At 36.8% G+C, this 12,804-nt stretch overlaps 1 protein-coding gene across 2 annotated transcripts in view; it reads right to left on the reverse strand.

Moving 5' to 3' along the window:
• Positions 1–8,798: 8,798 nt before the first annotated feature.
• Positions 8,799–12,804, reverse strand: part of sNPF-R (short neuropeptide F receptor) — a 31,980-nt gene continuing 27,974 nt past the window's right edge. The window contains exons 3-4 of one of the 2 annotated variants that reach the window (XR_001450436.3): positions 10,215–10,529; positions 8,799–10,064 (exon numbers count right to left, since the gene is read on the reverse strand). The gene's annotated coding sequence lies outside the window, so the exon portion shown is untranslated. Of the gene's footprint in view, positions 10,530–12,804 lie in introns of both variants that reach the window. The other variant, XM_002048003.4, reaches the window with a different exon arrangement.

Here is a 12,804-nt window from a genome sequence, read left to right on the forward strand (position 1 = left end):
TTGTTTTGTATTGGATTTTGACATTCGGTTGGTGCTCGAAAATGTTTTTACATGATGAAGGGTTTCATTTGATTTGGTTGGTTTGCCATTTTTCTGGTTTCACCGCCTGTTACACTTGTTGTTCTTGTTGTTCGGCAGTTGAATGTTGATGTGTGTCTGTATGTGTCTGTTTCAAGCTTTAGGGAGCACAGTGTCCGACTCCATGTAGTCACATGCACATTGGCAGCCAGGGCAAATGAAAAATCAACATTAAACATATGCTCTAGTTGAGTAAATCGCTTAAATTTCCATATGACAATGGGTAAAAGGACTGCTTGCATAGAAAAAATGTGGGGCAACAAACGACGAAATGGCCAACTAAATAACTGAATGGGAAATGTAAATAGTGGAACAATATATGTCTGACAATAAGTAAAGCCCTCTTGCTGAATGGGAATCTATTTATTTCACATTTTATACACTCTATTCAAGCTGTCACCCTGCTTCACCCTGCTTCCAGCACGTATAATCCAAATGCTATAAACATATATAAATCTAATTGAATATTTCGCTTAATCTAGGAGAGATTTAAATTGTGAAGATATGAGTGCCAGACAATGTGTTCAATTCGAGGGTATTTAATCGTCAATACTCCAACAGTAATCAGTATCTTTTTAGTTGTTATATATAAATACATTTGCAGCTTTTGGCTGCTGCATTTGCTTCAATCCAATTTCACTTAGAGCCAAAGCGAAATGCTGCACAGCTGTTGCCACGGTTTGTTCGTGCAACATCCCGATGCGATCCCTTTGCATATTACAGTAGTAGCTACAACCTGTAGATGGCTGAGAGCAGACTTTGGTTTTAAGAGCCTGCATATGCAAATGTCCTGGCACATTGAAATCAATTTCGCATGAAGGCAAAAAGTCAAATGGCGCCATATGAGACTCCACATGCAGACGCTTCAAATGGGCGGCGGCTCCTTTTGCCAAAAGGTTAAATGAACCGGAAGTGTTTTATGCAGCAAAAGATGCAATTATTTATATGGCTACATCAACTGTGCGAGTGTGGGTCGGTATTTGTGTTTGTATGCCTGGGCGTATGCCAACAAACGTGCAGAGCTTTTGGCATTTGCATACAGAGCGCGCAAATATGAGAAGCCAAGTCAAATTCACCATTTAGTGGATAGCTGCCACTTTAATACCCTTTACTCAAATTCGGCAGCGGCCATATGTGCTCTGAGTACACATTTATATTCCATTGACAGCATAATGTTATATTTTATTAACTTTAGACAAGTATTGAGTACTAAAATTGTGACTATGATAAACATCTCCGGATTCTATTCAGGCTACGTATTTATGATAATCCAAGGTTTGAGCCGGGGTAGCTTCTAGCTCAGCTCACTCAACTGGTGGACATTCAGTTGTTAATTCCACAATTTTGTTTTCTATGCGCGTCATGGTCGTCTGCCTCCTTCTCCATCGCCGCCTTGCTCCGGGTGGAGCTGGTCTGCATTGCACTTAAGTGCTTCAGCGTTTTGTGTGGCATTGTGTTTGGTTGACAGAGCAGCTCAGCTAAAAGGCTGCCGGACAGACGTGTCAGCCTCCAGCTAAAAGTCATTAGTTGCAGTCAACGTAAACAGGACTCTGGACAAAAGTTACCGAGAGTGAGAGGACAGCAGTCCACTGCTGGTTGCCACTGTTGCCGCTGACAATGATTTCCGCTGTGGCATCATTTTCTTTTTTTCTGCAAAAAGCCTGTGCGCAGAATATGCGCTTGCAACTTAATTTGCTAATGTGCCACATGCAAGCAAATATGCAGCCAAGCTTTGGAAAGGACAACAACCAAATGCAGTGGGCAGCTGAAACTTTTACAAAGTCAAATATTTGAAAAGCTAAAGGGAGCCCTTTTGATATAACATTATACCCTTGTGAAGGGTATTATAAGTATATATTATCCAGATCAGCATCAACAGCCAACTCTTTATATAGCCAGGTCCGCCTGCCTGACTGTTCGCCTGCCTTTTTCTTTGCTTGAAACTGGGCCGTCTTTCTGTTGCAGAAATCGTTAGGATTGGATCTCTATAGCTTTATAGCTAATATATATGTTAAATCTAATAACATCAGAGCTGCCATTAAATCGGTTTCTTATATGAAAAACTTTCGTCTTTTCTAATATAGCTCGATACAACCACGTCTTAACTAGTTTAACTAAGCTTTACTTTTCCTCTTACTTAATATAAGCTTTATTACATAGCTCTCTGGGAAGAATACCAAAACTTATATACTATTGCATACTTCCCTCAACATTCTGCTGGTGTTTTTTGTTATTTGATTTTGGTGCTTAAACTTGGCGGTACTTGTGTACTTTACTGCTTTAACATATATAACAATTGTGAAGTAATTAAACTAGTTATGCCACATGTTAGCTGATACATGTAGTCAAAGTTGTAATTGCAACACGACAGTTAGCCCAGCCCCCAAGCAAACTGTGCTCCTAAGCGGACAGAATGCCATTGACTATTGTCAATTGAAAAGTTGCACTACCCCTTGCCCCTGGGCTGTTAGATAGGTTTAAGCCATCGACTATGTTGCTTCACTTGCCACAACTTTTCTAATTTTCTGCTGCTGTGTTTGAGTGACATTTTACGCACCAAAACTTTTGTTTAGCGCAAGTTTAACAATGTTTTGCTCTTGTTTTTGTTTTAGTTGCTCTTATTGTTATTGTTGCTATTGTAGGTCATTTTGGTTAAGTGGTTTAACGCGCTTTTCACACTTACGAAACAGTTCAGCAAAGTTCAGCGGTTGACTCGCTGTTTACGTGTGTCACTTTGTTACTTGATAAAAATCAGTTTTACTTACAAATTTGCCTTTGAATGCGCCATTATTAATTAATTAAATTGCATAACTTTTGTTTTTGACCACATTAGCGGCAGTCTTTAAAAAAAATTTCATATTTAATATATTATTTTATTTTCAAACAAATAAAATTAAAACCACAATTATAAAATGTTGAGCGGCAATTTAAAACTATTTTCAGTTCAAACTGTGTTCAATACACGAAATTAAAAAACAAATAAAACAAAGCACTGTACAGCAAATTTTTTTTATCCTCGCACATTTTGTAAATAAAACAAGAAAATTATTTTTATCAAACTGTTTTGCAATTTAAAAAAATAAATCATATAATGTTTTCCATAATAAGAAATTGGGTTCTGTTCGTTATAAGTTTTAAAATTAAAATTTAATTTAATATTTATAGTTGCCCGTTGTACTGAAAATATCGCAAGCCGTAAATATTTTCATGCGCAAATTGCGGGCTAGATTTGAGCTCTACTTAAATATTGCATCTAACAAGCTAAGCATACTTGGCATCTTTAAGAAGTGTTTTATTGTAACAACAAAAGCTTTGATTGATGGTTAAAAAAAAAGAAGTGGTTACCACATAAAATTCATGGTCTCCTTTCTTTTTTGATTATAGACACAGAATAGCATATTGAATTTATATTTCCTGCACTTTGCGTCTTATATACATTTATTTTGTTGCGTGCTGTAACTCACTCGCGATGATAAATTTCTGTGGTCGCACAATGAACCCCTGCTGAATATGTTGCCTGAAGCACAGCCGCATGAATTGCAACAAAATAAGTCAAAAGCAAATAGAGACACATATTTTAAAGCTTCATTCATACACAGAAGCCTGCCACATAGCCGAACACATAATGGGTATTTGTGTCTACTAGTTAGGGTCTAGTGCTTGTGCGAATGAGATGAATGTGGTCGTCTGTTGGCCAGAAACGCCTTGGCAGAATCAGCTGTAGAGTGGAACATTTTTTTTTTTTGGGGGCAAGCTACCAATCCTCTTGATATTGGGCAACCGAATAATGTAACCCCAAGCCAACCGTCCGGAAAAAATGTATCCAGCAACAGTCACTTCTCACGACTGCCAGCACTCTCCACTGAACTCGGTCCTGTCTAACATATGATGCTGTTACGGTTTCCGGTCCAAGGGAAAATTTGTAATGTACTCAGTGGGGCAGAAGGCTCGTCGCCGGCTCCAGCTCCGGCTCGTAGCTGCGCTTCGGCACGGCACTGTGGTAGCCCCCACATGAGTAACGGTCGCACATTCGTAATGATTATGTTGCAGCTGCTGGCAGACAGGTAGTCGTAGCCTACCTGGACACACTGCCACATACATGGGCAGCAATCCATTGTGGCAACAAAGTGAGGCAAACAGCAAGCAGCCTTTCAATTAGCAGCCAAAGTTGAAGCTCCCAAGGACATGGCCTGTCCAAAAAGTGTTTATTAATTTTGCCTTTAAATTTCCACGGGTCTATTACCCGCACCAGCAGCCGCTGCCATGGTAAATTGACAAACTGATGAACTGCGTTACCTGGTTACCACAGAAGACAATCGGCCGACTGATTGTGGCCAAAATCTCACAAGGCCAAAACAACATGACCTTCTGCCTGATTTCGAACTGTTCCCCAATAATTCGGCTGTTGTTCGTTTGAAAATTTGTAATTTCATTTGCATGGCTTTTCGGCAGCATTAATCTTGACCTTTGCCATCTGACTGCAAATTCAGTTCAATAACTTGGCTAAATATAACACAGAAAACATGAGTCAATTCAAAAGCAGACCAGCTATTGCATTCAGTTGAAAAAGAGTCTGGCTTTTGGCTTTAAGTATTCACTTTTATTTCAGAATTCAATTCAACTGTCCCAAAGTTGGGCTTGATTGCATAATTGTGGTAATGCATTATGATGCATTATGGTAAACCAAAATTAAATGTTTTTTAAAAGTTAAATCGTGTTCAACATAATTACGAGCTACATTAGGCAGCAATGCTATTGAAAAATAAATATACAAATATTACACTATTCTACAATATTAAAGTTTCAGTTGACAAATTTTCCATGTTAAATGTTTAACATAAATACAAATAAAAAGGAAAGTTGATTTTATTGCTCATTACTTCTGTCTTGTTGAGCTGTTTAAAACAAAATTTTATGTCTTTTTTTTTAATGAAAATTTACATAACATCTCTTTGTTGTCATAAATAATAAGCCCCAATACAAACAATAGAAACTGAATTAGTAAACAATTAAACCGACATCGCCAAAAATAATATTTGGCTTAGTTTACATAAAGTCTCATATAGCTGAAGTATTCAATACTTGGACACTTGGCTGGCAAACAAAATGAAATTGCTTGCTTCGTGGACATCGCGCTGTCAATTTGTCAATTTGACAAATTGCATCAATAATTGATTGATCCCGTACCTGCAGCTTTTTCTCTATGTTTGGCAGACCTATCTCCCCAGCGGGAGCTGGAATTCGTCAAACCTTTGTGCCGCAACTCAACTCAACTCAATCCAATAACAAATACAATAAGGCTGTCGGGTCACTGCAATCAAGTCAGCCACAAAATAGGTTCACAGCGGTCGATAGCCACTCGAATCGTTCTTCTGTTGGCCAATGCCAGACGCCACTTGGTTATTCCAAGTAAATTCAAGTCTTTTCTATTTTGACTCTATGCTCACATATGACTTACATTTGATTACATTTTGCAATCGAGTCGCCATTTAATTTTCCGGTCGAATAATAATAAGATGTTATAACAAAAATGGGGAAAAACAAAAATATTTACAACGTTCAAATTAAATCCTAATTAAACGTTTTAAAGAATATATATAATTTTATTTAAACCTACCGCAAGAACCAAATAAAAGGCAAATTTTAATTTCGTGCAGCCAAAGGCAATTCACGAGTGCTTTTATTAACACTTACACCCACACACACATACACACACGCAAATGCACCAACTCATTAGCCAAATGACCAAAGCTTAAATCCCTGCTTAAAACACCAATGAAGATAATGGAAGAACTTGTCACACGACTAGTAAATACTCTTTATCATTATCTGGGGCATGATTTGTAGCGAGCGCAGATAATAATACACGACATGTTGTTATCTGAAAAAAAAACGGCAAATGAGTGGCTTTTCGCAACTACACAACTTTGTCACACTTTAATTAATTATTGCGGTATCCGCCACGAAATGGAACCACATTATCATGATTTTATACCCAGAGAGAACCATCGGGAAGCACATAAACTGCAAGTTTGCAACGTTTGCGGTGATTGCCTCGACTGGCTGGACATAAAGAAAAAGTGTCATTAGCATGCCATGAATGCCAAAATGTAAACGAAAAAAGCTAAGGCACCATTGCAGGACCAGGAAGCTACATGCGAGCCAGTTGTGGTTGGGAGTACATTGAAGTTGTCGTTGACATACTCAAGCTTAGATACTTTACAGGGACTTTTCTCAGGCTTAACTTATCACAAATCAGAAACAATTCATATTTATTTACAGACAGCTTAAAGAGAATTTATGAACAGCAGAAATGCAAATAATATGACAAGTAAATATAAATCAAATAATTGAAAGAGCTTAGGCAAATGATTAAGGCAGGATTTTGATGGATGAAAATCATTCTTTTTCAATTTTAATAAAAGTTTTTGGGCTTTGCTGATCTATTTCCTGTTTTTGTAAGATTTGTGGCTTTTGGTCGGCCTGCATATTATGTGTTTTAATTAAAACAATTAAATTGCGATAAATTTCTGCCCCTGCTATGTGAAAGTTATCTTTGATAAAGTGCCTAATTTATGATGTCTCTCAGGAGTACAATGTTCCTAGGAACATTTTAAGATATGTGACTTGAATTAATTCGTTATTATTTAATATGCGCTGACAAAGTTATTTCACTTACTCGTCTGGCATGTAATTTCCCAGAACTTTGCTTCGCTAATGTCTTGTCGCAGGGCTCAGGGCGGGACGCAAAAAACTTTGGCCATTTCGAGCGTTGCTCATACGCCTCGTGTTCGGCGTTGTCAAAACTTCCTGCATGCCAGCATTTTAATTGAAAGCAAAAATAACTGGCACACCTCAACATAAGCAAAGTAACTTGTTGCTTCTTGTGCTTTCTCCTGGGGCACATCATTCTGGCTTTGTGGATGCAGTCAACGCAGCTTACATTTGGCCGTAAATTATCAAGTGACAAATCGCTTGTCTGTACATTTGTTCTATGCTCTGCCAGTTGTTTGTTTGTACCTGAAAGCGGCAACACGACAAGCTTGACATGCAACAACAACAACGACTTACACACAAAATACAAGCGAACACTTCAACACGCAACAATTGACACGTGTGGGGCCCACCCAAAGCATCACAGTCCTAGACGCATAAAGAATGGCTTTGGGCATGTATGTGCTGAATATGAAACACAATTACTTAATTGACACGGCTTACTAATCGACTAGCCAATGGCTTCTGTCTGTTAAATATTCATACTAAGCTTGTAACTAACGTTGAAAGAAACTTGTCATTATATTATTACCCTCTAAGTCCATTAAACAAACTACGACCTGGATCAAATGAAATGTAGTTTCCCTTGAATAATGTGGAAAGCCTGCTTTAAATCATGATATACTTTAAGTTTTAGTGTGCTTCAAATATAACATCTGAGTTGATAATATTCCCAATACTTAAGTAACTCCACAAAGAATATATGTTGAATGAATTTTGCGCTTTAAAATTGTCAACAAATATAAAAAAGTAATACACTTATTAATCATTTTTTTGTTTAACATTTATTATTTATTAAATATTTCAGTTAATTGTAAAATGCATTCTGTAATTTGCATTGAAATTAAAATATGTATTTTAATTGGTTTTTATTGATAGCTGAATCAATGTTTAATACTTGGCTGCGACGGCTTTTTTGCTCACCATTTACTTAACAATTCACGTTTATTATTATTAATATAACACATTTATATATATATATATATATATATATGTATGCATGTATGTATGTATGTTTGCCAATTGATATATGATTTAACATTTATTTGACTTGAAGTTTGCAGATTGCGACATTCATTAAAAACATTTTAATTTTGTGAATTGTAATGCACAATGAATTATATAACTTCGTATTGGCCATTAAAATCATATAATATTTTAATATATTTGCAATTTTATTTTACGTTATTTATCTTTAAAGGTTTTTACTTTATATGCTTAGCTTGAATTTAACATACAACAAACATATATAGATTTTAACCTCGTTCTTAGATTTCTACGCGTTACTTCATGACTTTTATAAATATGCCTAACTTATAATTAAATTTTCGAATAATTTAACATTCATTTTGTATATTTTGTAGTTTTGTCTGCGACCTTTTACTTATGAGTCTTTCACATAGATTTTACTACATATAATTTCTAGACAAATTGTATATTTGATATCGTATTTTGTCATTAACTTAGTTGCATTTCATTCGTTCGTATTCGTTTGCTCTTTTGCATTTGAAAAACTGTCTTAAATGAGTTTATTGATTATAATTTAACACACACCTTACAAATTAGTTCTTTAATTACATATACTTAAGATTCTATTAAACATTCAGTGCCTTTAACATTTTCCTTTAAGCCTACAATTAATATTTATTTGGCCTTATGTTTTTTCTTTAAGTTGTTGTCATTAGAATTTAAATTCAATTTAGTGTTTTGTGCCGTTTCAGAATTCAGTTGAAACCCCTGCTTAAGTGACAAATAAGATTGCAATTTAAAATTGCGCCTCGTTTTTCCACCTGTCTTACCACACAGCTTGTGCTTTTGAGTATTATATTTATATTCAAATATATATATATATATATATATATACATGTATATATATTTTTTTGTTCATATTGAGGTGAACCACAAAAAACATTTGATGTGTCAACATTTATCTTGTTGCATTTTAACTTGTCTCTACTTTTACTATATTTCATTTATTTGTTTTCTTTTTTTTTTCGTAGACCAACTAACAGATATTACGTATACGCAGTGCAACTTTTTATATATGACAAACCAAAAGTACACAAAAATCGCTGACATTTTTTTGAAAGCTTAATTTACAGGATAGCACATGGCTTGAGTTGCAGCAAAACGATTTGAGAGAATAATAGTGTGTCATCCTCTGGCAACATCGCCTGACATAAACTTTCAAAAGTGGGGCTCAGGGTCAACAAGACTTTGAATACTTTTGGTTCTCTACTATTTTTGTGTGCTCTATTTGTTTTTTATTTGTAGTTATTCTCTCCTTGCTTCACGTCATGCCCAGCATTTGTTACACTAAATTTCCATTTGCTTTTATGCTAAATTAAGTTCTACAGTCAAAACACTTTGAAAGCGTGTCGAACAGATTTGGTTTTTCTAAAGCGGCTTAAATATCTACGTTAATTGGTTTTTTCATAAAACAGTGTCAAGCCTTAAACACGTAATTTATAATATTGAAACTCACATCAAAGTAACGACTAGCAAATTATTTTATCTCTAAGCATTTTCACTTGCATTGCTTTTCGCCTAAGCGTGAGTGTGACCGGTTTATTTAAGACAGTTTTGAAATTGAATTTTTCCGGAAAACTGAGCCACAAAGAAGTTAGATTTCACTTGCTTAGAACTTGTCACTCTTCATCCGGCTAATAGTCTAAGCTCTGGTTTGAGCCACCAACTAAATTTCAATAAAATGTCTATGCAAACAACTTTGAAACATCCGTCAATTTGGTAAAATTTGACTCCTGCCTCTTAACTTGTTTTCCAGCAGCTGTCAGTCGATCGACAAATATTTGGCTCGGCTTGCTGTTGCCTACACAAATCCCATCAATGTCAGCTTAGGCTTATTTTATTTGGCACAATATTGTTTGCCAGTTTTGTTCTTTTTATTTTTAGTTGGGTAAATTATTTTCTTTGGTTTTCAGCATTTTACTTTTGTTTTGCTGCCATTTACCTTTTGTTGCGGTGCTGTGCTGACATTTTTCCGCGCAATTGAACCAAAAATTGGCACAACAAATTTAATTCCAACGACAACCGAGTGAAGCGAAGCATTTGTGCGACAGTTAGACGCAGAATTTTGAAATTGAAATCGAGGTGACGCATATAGCCGACCCATATGGAGTATGCCGGCGTTTTAATGGATTCGCCCGACTCCCTGCAAGGCTGCGCAAATATGCGAAATGGCGCAGCGAATGCTGCGAATGTAAAGCGGTAAAAATAAAGAAAAAAATATGTTTAGAATTGGTTGTCAACGCCTTTGGGGCCTGCCTAGATGCGGCTCAGTCACACCCACTTAGATACACACACACACATACACACAGACAGACACACATACGCACACTTACAAATTTGATACCAAGCGATTTGAGAAGCTGCTTCAGCCAATTGCTTGGGGCACTGTTGTGCTCCATCCTCTCCCCCCCTGGCGTCCCTGCGCGGCAATATTCGCATCGTTGTCACTTTATTTGGCATTTATCAGCACTTTTCGTGCCACACAGTACGACTAACAGCCACTCCCACACGCCAACATGCGCCCATACTCTAGAACTTTGCACTTTCAGCTTTGTAGTTTATGTCACATTCCCCTACACTTTGTTGTCGTCGATATCCTTGCCACTGTCGAGGACCAGCAATTGCGCCTAGAAATGTGTTTCGAAAATCTGTAAAATATGTAGAAATACTTTAGAATTCAGAATTTGGCAATATCATATATGTATGCTAGCAAGTATCGAGTTTACAAAAGCAACAAATTGGTTTACATTAATTTTCGAGTTTCAGTTCTTTCGAGCTAGTTATACGCCCAGATAGATGTGTTTCTTAAAGCAGCTTATGCCAATTTGTCTGCCAACTTATGGCGCCAACTTGGCAGCGCGGGACAAAGCGCCTTAGAGGCAAATGCCTTGCTCCTGGCAATATTTGCGACAGCCTGACAAATGTTTCACTGTCCAAAATGTTCAGGTCTGGAGCAGTGCGGCGCATATTTACTGACGCAGCTTCGACTTGATGGCCATGTCATGGCGTGTTAATCGCCACTGTCAAGGCAAAAAGGCAAATGAGCAGCAACAAACGCAAATATAAATAAATATGAACAAATTCCAACAGACACGCCCACACTTGACGACCAGCACCCGCTGGCTGCAATTAGCATTAGCTACTTGTTGCAGCTTATTCAGGGTCACGAGTGCGGGCGCTCCTTTTCTTCTTTGACTCGCATTCATAATAAACTCGCATAACGTATACGCGACATTGACATTCTGCTGGCGTGTCTATTAATATTTTAATTACATTTCATATTTTCAACAAATTTACGATAATTAATTATCACTTTGCACTCGAAAGCTGGTCAAACCGATGTGGAAAAGAAACAAACATTTGAACGAAGTAAAAAAAACTGTTTTCCATATGTTATGAATATGAATATTAAATATATTTCGTTGGCAACTCTTAAGACTCTAAATTAAATTCTGGTTTTAATTATACACAAACCTTGTTAGTAAAGATATAACAAACTTAGTTAAACCCTTTTACAAAAGTACGAGCTTTTGCAAACAAAAAGACTAGTTTCTATATATAGATTATTGCATCACATTGCCGTCTTTAGCACACACGAGCATTTCAGCTGTGTTTTGATTACATTCCTGTGTTTTTAATTTCATTTTCAATCTCGTTCAAGTGCGCACACACACTCACACAAACCTAGGTGCATATCCAGAATTTAATATCGCACATGCCAACACCCTGATGAAAGATTTAGCTTAATTTATTTTTGTGCTTTGAATTTTTTATTAATTCTAGGCTGAATTTTGTTATTTTCAGCCCTTCACTGACTATTTGCATATGTGCTAGCCTTTTTGATGTGAGATAGCTAAAATTGATTGAAATGCCAAAGATAATGAGTAAATTCCTGGGAGACAGGTACGCAAAGGCAAATTCCAAAATAGATATAGACATAAATATAAATACAATTGCATAATTTTAGGCGTCGACTCTCGTTATTAATTTGCAATTTGCCCTAATGTCAAATTGATCAGGTGTTGTAAGTAATCTGTTAAAAGACGAATTCTTCATATTTCAATATGATTTACACAAAGAATTCTTCCTCGTCCCAGCGCAAAAGTGTAAAATTACAAAAAAAAAAAAATACATTTTCATTAAAATTACGCCGCACCAACATTTTGGACAGAATCTTTAATGACAGCTCACAGCTAAAATGAAGACGAACTTAAGCCTTCATTGTTGATAATTGAAATGAAATGAATTTTCTAGCCAGCAACAACTACATATAAGAGAAACAGAGCTGCGACCCAAAACAAAGGTAAACTTCGCCTTGAGCCTTCAATGTTTCTCAGTCCTTTAGTTGCCTAGAACAAAGTGTGCAGTGTCCGGGAACTGGATCCGGGCAACTACCTTTAATGCCACTTTATTAAGTATTCATTATTGTCAACTTGGATTGTGGGTTGCGGGTTGCGGGTTGCAGGTCTGCGGCTGGTAGTAAACCCAGCCCAGCCCAGCCGAGCCGAGGGCGAGAGAGTTGACCAAGTTTTGTGTGTGTGTGTGTGTGTGTGTGTGTGTGCGTGCGCCCGCTTGAAGCCTTGTTGTGGTCCGTTGTGGAGAACTACATCTGCTCGGGTGGAACATTAATTGCCAGCGGCACATTGATGTTTATGTAATTAATTTTAATTGCAGCACTTTTCTCCAACTCATTCTGGGTGCTAAAAGTTTCTTTTTATTGTTTTGTTGTTTTGTTTGCTCTTTTACAGTTTTATTATGAGCAACATTTGTTTTCATGTTTGCAGTTGACAAAGTGCGCGGTGGCCGTCCAACAAAATCAATAATAATGGCAATAAAATATTTAGCTACTCGGCGCACGGGTCGTATGCGCAATAAATAAATCATTGAGCATACGGCTAAACACAAAAGAAGCCGGGCAACCTA

The sequence above is a fragment of the Drosophila virilis genome, chromosome 3, assembly GCF_030788295.1.
Source record: "Drosophila virilis strain 15010-1051.87 chromosome 3, Dvir_AGI_RSII-ME, whole genome shotgun sequence".
NCBI lineage: Eukaryota > Metazoa > Arthropoda > Insecta > Diptera > Drosophilidae > Drosophila > Drosophila virilis.